Source organism: Vicia villosa, linkage group LG3 (genome assembly GCF_029867415.1).
Source record: "Vicia villosa cultivar HV-30 ecotype Madison, WI linkage group LG3, Vvil1.0, whole genome shotgun sequence".
NCBI lineage: Eukaryota > Viridiplantae > Streptophyta > Magnoliopsida > Fabales > Fabaceae > Vicia > Vicia villosa.
In genome coordinates, this window is record NC_081182.1 from 65,501,247 (window position 1) to 65,509,245 (window position 7,999).

The 7,999-nt window shown below is 28.4% G+C and overlaps 1 pseudogene; it reads right to left on the reverse strand.

Moving 5' to 3' along the window:
• Window positions 1-1,812: 1,812 nt before the first annotated feature.
• On the reverse strand, window positions 1,813-3,309 carry LOC131658237 (stearoyl-[acyl-carrier-protein] 9-desaturase 6, chloroplastic-like; annotated as a pseudogene).
• Between the last annotated feature and the right edge of the window lie 4,690 nt (window positions 3,310-7,999).

The window sequence follows — 7,999 nt, forward strand, 5'->3', positions numbered from 1 at the left end:
TTTGCACATTTTCAAGGAAGAGAACCATTGCGCAAACAAATTATCTTCATTAGGCCTATCCATTCAAGACTTTGTTGGTAGAATGAAGCTCATGTGTCGATTTTTGACGATTTGATTCGTAATAGACTTGGACTTCTTTACTTTAGATTTTGTTAGTTCTAACGGTTTTGGTTTTATGTCCCCCTCTTTTTTTATATACTTTTTATATATAATTTTGTATTGATTTAACAAAAAAAACAACTTAATTTTCATTTCTTGATTTTCATTCCATTTTTGCTGATAAAAATCATTATGTCTTACACCACAACCACACATTGCCTCTCTGACCACTATTGATTATTGAACTATCACTATGCTCACTGCAACTTTGTCTCCACTTCAATTCTCCATGTCACATAAAGATTTACAACCGTTGCATTGTCCATTTAAATCATAAACTAAAATAGTGCCAATCTCCTCTTTGTTAACCGGAGACTCATCGCTCACATATAATTGTCAATTTTAATTAGATAAAATATATTTTTTTAAATAATAAATTATAAATATTAACAATTTATTTATATTTATATTAATAAATAATATAAATAAGACTACAATTAAGAATTAAACTTTTACTTGATTATTTACATTTATTTAATTCAATTATTACATATTAATTGAATTATTTCACTTATATAATTTTAAAATTGAACTATTTTTCTATTTGTGTGTCATCTTTACGCGAGAAATACTTGCATGGATACGAATCTAAACCCAAAATTTTAGGAACAACCAATAAAAAGAGAGAGAATATAAATTTTTTAAAATTTTAATTTCGTTTTTAATTGGCATCATGAGGGTAGTTGAGATAAAAGAGGAGAGAGACAATTTTATTTTTAATTTTTAATTAATAAAAAAAATGTGATTGGTTGTGTGTAAGTACAGATGTTGGGGTTGTGTCTATGTAAGTATTTTTCATCTTTACGCATGCATTAGATAAAATGATTTAGTTTGAAACGAATACAAACATGCTAGAGTTTAATTATCTCAATTCCTACTTGTCATCTATTTATTTTAATAAAACATATTTATTTATTTGTTTTATTCGTCATATGAAATGTACGTAGGCGTGGCATTGGGTGGAATACAGGCAAGTTTAAGTATTATTAGTACTATCCCGCCTCCCTGTATCGACCCCGTTCTATCCCTTATATTTACTCGAGAGTGACAATTGATCACTTGCCCCACCCCAACAAAGAACGAATTTTTGCACCCCGTCTCGCATCCACATGCATAAATTATATATTTTACAAAAATACATATTTTTTTATTTCAACAAAAATTAATAATTAAACTAAATACTTTATCATTTAAAAAATAACCATGTTCCATTCCCTGCACCCGTCCTCATCTCCAATTAAATTGATTTCCCCATTACATTTGGGCTGGTTAGTCGGATTCGACCGTGTTCGTATTTTTAGCCATACCTAAATATATACTATCTCTCAATGCAATTGTTGGACAACAGTCCTCATATTTTTCTTACAATAACTTTATTTATTAATTACTCCAAAGAGTATAGGATAATCAAACACTAGGATAAGAAGAGTTTAAAGATTACAGTCATTGCTTTTTCGCTTTTCACCGTATTTCTTTTTAAAAAGTTTTTGTTTACTCTCATAAGAACGCTCTTTATTGAGGATTGGGTTTGAGTGACTTTTAAACATGGTGACTTTGGTTACTTTAGTATAATTGGAATATGTAAATAATTAAATAAAAAGATACGTGAATGATTTTGGTTTCCAATTAATCCAAAATCACCATATTTAAAAGTCATTCAATTCTTTCGTCTTTATTGAAGATCCAACTAAATTTGGGTCTCATCTTTTGTACTCGTTCATCAGCACGCTCTTGTAACCTCATAATTCTAGATACATGACGACACACGACCTCTTGTGCATGTTTTCCCTTGCTTGTTAAACCTTATATCTTCTCCAATTTCCATTGCCTAATCAAGAACTCCAAATTATCAATGTAGTCACTAATTATGTACACACCAATGCGTTGTGCCACAACAAAGAAATGACTGAAGAGGTGTGGGTCTTGTCCATCATGCATCAAGTGCCCAGGCATCGTTATGTGACCACTCAATATTTTTGATATGGCTATCATCGTCTCTGTGGGGTCCACTTCTAGAAGTTTCTCCACCATCCTCTCATATGCAATCTCATGGCGTTTCTCATCTGCCGCAATTGTGCCACAAATGCTCGAAAGTAATGGATCACCCCTTTCCTTAGCTAGTCGAGCCAAACAACCGTCTGATACGTAACTCTCTCTTGAAAAGATGTATAAACAAAGCCCATATATGGATTATTTTCGGTTCCTATATCCTACATCACAAAATATCGGTTAATTTAAAAGTTCTACACATAATTTATCAAATATACAAAAAATTCCATTGGTTCGTGGTAACAGTTGTAACAATTAGATTATGAAAATAAGTATACATTTATTTCTTAAGCAAAAAATATTCTTTATAAAAACATATAATTTATCAAAGATATATTAAGAATAAGTTTTTTTTGCAATATTTTTACTTAAATAGTAAATTATATTCCAAATTATTAGGTATATTTATTGTTATTATTATGAAAAGTTATGAACACCTATATAAAAAACTAAAATGATTTAGATAGTGTGTGAGTGAAAATTAAATGTATCACCATGCCAGCTCCAATCAAGTACTGGATAGTCTTCTCAACCATTTGCATATCAACCCGGCCAGATAGATAGAGATATGTTTTGAGCAAATCTCCATGTCTATTCTCCTCAGCAGTCCATGAGCGCGACCATATAGACGAAAAGAGTATATAGCCCATGGATTGTCGCTTGCACCGGTCTCATCTCCAATCCCATCGGCGTTGTTAAAATATGATTGGTATGTAGGCAATGCTTCTTCAGTGATCATGTTACCCACCAAAACTGCCAAATAATCGTCTGGAAGCCCAGCCGTTCGATCCCTTAAGTCCTTCACTTGATCGATGAATTCATCTGACGGTAGTGTTGAGTTTGGCAAGAAATCATGTGGCTGCCAGCATTCTTCCACAGGTTTGGCCAGTGGCAATACACGTTCGGATACCCAACTCTCTAATGACTTGAAAATTTCTTTCTTCTCAGGAGGCATTGAGTGTGTCTTTTTGGCTTTTAGAATTGTTTTGGAGGGAGCATTTAGGTGGCACTGTGTTGGAGTCCACGAGTGTGGTGCTCCTACTTGGGTGCACATTGCCATCAACATGATTTTCTACTATTACTTACTTACTTTGTTATTGATTAGAGAAAACAACTTTTGTTGAAACTAGCTAACCAAGCCACCCTTTATATATATACTCTTTTCGTCTATAATGGTATGATTTTCTTTCTTTCTTAACATAACTTCATTTGCACATGTTCTTTTAACGCATTGATTACATTTAGTACAATAGTAGATAGCTACTCATAAATTTTTGTTTTATTTTTTTGTTGTTTAGTGGATAAGTGAGATATTATGAGCCTGAACTTCTGTCTCTGCTATTGTACGTATGTTCCATAACTATTAACAGAACTGAATTTTATGACTTCAATTCATTTAAGTGATTGAATTCAATATAATGTACAATACCATCTCAAAAATTTTTTTTTTAAACTTTACTATAATTATGTAACTCTGATTTAAATTATAGGATATAAATTTTTTGCCAACACTACAAGAAAATTGATTTTCGGTGACACTCAAAAAGTGTCACTAAAAGTCAATAATCTGTAGGTAAATGTCTATTGGACTTTGAGTGACACCCACACTTGGCGTCAACTTTAAGGGGGTGTAGTGTGACACCAAATTGAATGTCACAATAACTTTTAACTACGGTTAGGTTTTTTCCTACAGTGTCACTATATACTATGCTAGTATTACAAATAATAGAAACTCTAGCTACGGATTGTTTTCTTTTAGCTGTCACTAGAACTTCAAATAATATAATTTTTATTATATAAAAATATAATAAATTTATAAATTCAATTTTTAATATAATTGAGAAATATTACTATTTAAATAAAAGTTACTCATTTAAAATATTTTCCATTACATTTTGAACCATGACAAAGCTAAATAACTAAAATTAAACTATTATACCATTTTCTATTAAATAAAGTCAAATAGTTCAATATAGAAAGATTGATTTCATATAATATTGATAAAACTAATTACAAAATAAATCATATCCTTAACATCTTAGTATATATCCAACTCCATATTATTATTTTCTATATTTGAATTTTCACATAAAATAAAATAAAATAAAAATCCTTTTTTTATATTTGTATGTTGATGTATCCATAACTTTGAAAGTCCTGCTATCTTCACTTCCATGTATCTGCATCTAAATTTTTCCTGAAATAATATAAATAAATAATGATCAATATGCAAACAAAACTAAATAAACTATGCATAACAATATCACACATCTTCTACAGAAGGATACAACTCAGTTTATATTCAAATTCAAGCTATTGACATAATGCTTTTTCAAATACTTGTTTGTCAGGTACTTCAAATACCTGCAACCAATGAGATGTTATCAAATCAAAATGAATTAGTTCAAATTAATCAACACAAGATGTTTCGAGTATAGTCCAAAATTGTAACTTCGATATAGAACAAATAAATTGCAAGGTAAATTCAAGAAAGCACTCCTTTGGCCAACAAGATAACCTTCAATGAATTAGTTTTGGTAACACACAACAGAAAAATCAATTACAAGGAGGTAACCAATAGCCAGGAAAAAGATTAGTGCAGTTAAGAATTGGGTCCCATATTTTAAACAGGTATCAAAGGAGACCCAAAATCTAGCCTGCAATAATATACACATGTATTAGCAGTTAGTAGTATATGTATTGCATACTAGCATCAAAATTTGAACGTATATCATCTTTTTCTACATACAAATGTTGGAATTTACAGTTAATGTTAATTTCCAGGATCAAGTATAAAATCTACTAATAGAAAAAATGTTAATTTGATCCTAGGAAAACCTCAAAAACAAACTCTCTTAATTGATCTCCCAGCAAAGAGATTCCAAAAACTGCTACAAAACACACTCGTTTGCCTAAAACCAAAAGCTGTAACTAAATTTTACCATTCTATGACACCAAGAAATCCTCTAAGCATCAAAGTGCTAAAGTAATAAATCACAAACCTAATTGAAAAATTAGACAAACAATAAATCACCTGAATTTGAAGATATGAACCTCAGATCAGTTTTTGGTTCTAAATCCCCAACGTACTCTATACCTGAATATGAAAATGAAAGATAAAATAGATGAGTTTCAGAATTGGAAAACCATTTTTGTGATTGAAAAAGGAATCTGAAACTCACAGTGAATGAAAGATGAAAAAAGAATCTCACAGTGATAAAACCATTTTTGTCAACGATTTGTGTGAACGGTTGAACATTTTCAATTTGAGGGTGAAGAACGATTCTCGATTTCAGTGTGAAGAACGATTCTCGATTTCGGGGTGAAGAACGATTTTCGATTTCAGCGTGACATTTTTTATTTTGGGGTGAAGAACGTTTTCGATTTAGGGTGAGAAACTGTTTTCAATTTTGGTGTTAAACTTTATTTTTAAATAAAGTTATATAAATAAAAGAGAAAAGAGTATATATATATATATATATATATATATATATATATATATATATATATATATATATATATATATATATATATATATATAGAGGAAAAAGGTATTAAATAGAAAGATAATTTAGTAATAAGTAAAAATTGTTATGGTGAGAATAAATTAAAATAATTTTTTATCTATAATAATTGTTTTACAATCTATAATTATTTTTTGTAAAAATTAATTAATTTTTTAAATAAGTTTATACAAATAAAAGGAAAAAGAGTATAAATATAAATAAAAGGAAAAATGTATTAAATATAAAGATATTTTAGTAGTAAATAAAAATTTTTATGGTGAGAATAAATTAAAATAATTTTTTATTTTTATAATCTACAATTTATTTTTGTTAAAAATTATTTTGTGAGCAAAATTAATTTTTGTTTAAATCAAAAAAATTATTTTAATTTTTGCTATCATAAATAATTAAAGCATTTTTAATGAAAATAGTAATATTTTTTTAAAATATAAAGTTAATTTTGATTGCTTTAAGAGTAAAAATCAATTATATGTTTTGTTGTCTAATAGGACAATAGTGATAGAGTAAAGCTGTAGGTAAAAGTAATATTTAGTGACAAATATTAGTGATAGAGTAAAACTGTAGGTAAAAGTGGTCTTTCGTGACAAATATTAGTGATAGAGTAAAACTGTAGGTAAAAGTGATATTTAGTGACAAATAGTTAGCCATCACTAGAAATGAGTGTCACAATATGACATATTTTTTTGTAGTGCAACCTTTTAAGTTTTAAAAAATGTTATTTTAGCAAAAACAAAATTAATAATTTTTTTTCACTTTTAAAATAAAATTGTTTATTATTTTTTGAGTGAAGACCCATTTTGGTCCCTCACAAAAACTTCAGAACCCAAATTAGTCCTCCACAAAAAAAGGACCCGATTTAATCCCTTACAAAATATAACCGGGTCATATTAGTCTTTCTGTAAATATTTTTTTCAAACCGATTTTTTCTTCTACTTTTAAACCCTGACTGGACCGCCAAGTCGTATTTTATTTTTTATTTTTCATTTTTTAAATACTAAATTGATTTTTCTTTTTAATTTCGATTTTATTTTTAAACAATTCAGATTTTAAAATATAAAAAAAGATAAGATTTGTTCTAAGAAGGAATCGAACTCAAGACATTTAGGTCACTCCTATGCCTTTACCACTATGTCAACATACATTGATGACAAATAATTGTCATGATTTATAGTAATATTAAACAATTCTGAATTTAAAACAAAAAACATAAATTTTGGTACCTACGGGGTCTCAAACCCAAGTCCCTTCAAATTAAATAGTAGTTACTTTATTGTAAATATGAAAAGTAATCTAAGAGGGGTTGCATGAATTAGATTAATTGATATTAGTGAATTTTTCTCGATAATGAATGTTAACAATGTTTTGATTTTTTTGAAACTATTATAACAATTTTGAAAAAAAATAGAACAACATTGCTAACATTCATAATCGAGAAAAATTCATTAATACCGATTAATCTAACTAATTCACCCGCTCTTAAATCACTTTTCATATTTATAGTGAAGTGACTATCATTAAATTTGAAGGGACTTGAGTTTGAGACCTCATGGGTACAAATTTTATATTTTATATTTTAAATTTAGAATTGTTTAATATTACTATAAATCATGCGAATTATTTGTCACCAGTGTACGTTGGCATAGTGGTAAAGGCATAGGATGTGACCTAAACGTCTTGAGTTCGATTCCTTTTCAGAACAAATCTTATCTTTTTGTGTATTTTAAAATCTGAATTGTTTAAAAATAAAATCGAAATTAAAAATAAAAATCAATTTAGTTTTTAAAAAATGAAAAATAAAATACGACTTGACGGTCCAGTCACGGTTTAAAAGTAGAAGAAAAAACCGGTTTGAAAAAAATATTTACAGAAAGACTAATATGACCCGGTTATATTTTGTAAGGGATTAAATCGGGTCCTTTTTTTTGTGGAGGACTAATTTGGGTTCTGTAGTTTTTGTGAGGGACCAAAATGGGTCTTCACTCTTATTTTTTAAAATTATACATTTTAACTGATACGATTATGCACATTACTCCTAAAATATTTTATTCCACTTTATATTTATTATACTTTATATTTGTGATTATGAGAAACACAAAAGTAATTAATGATGTAGTATTATAAATTTTGTTTAAATAAGGTCTCATAATAAGTGTCTTATTAAGATCGGACATATCTACTTTTAAATGATAGTTTTAAAATTATAAATAAAATAAGTTCGTTTTTTTGGAATCGTGCAATAAAGATCCAATTGTTAATAGTGACGG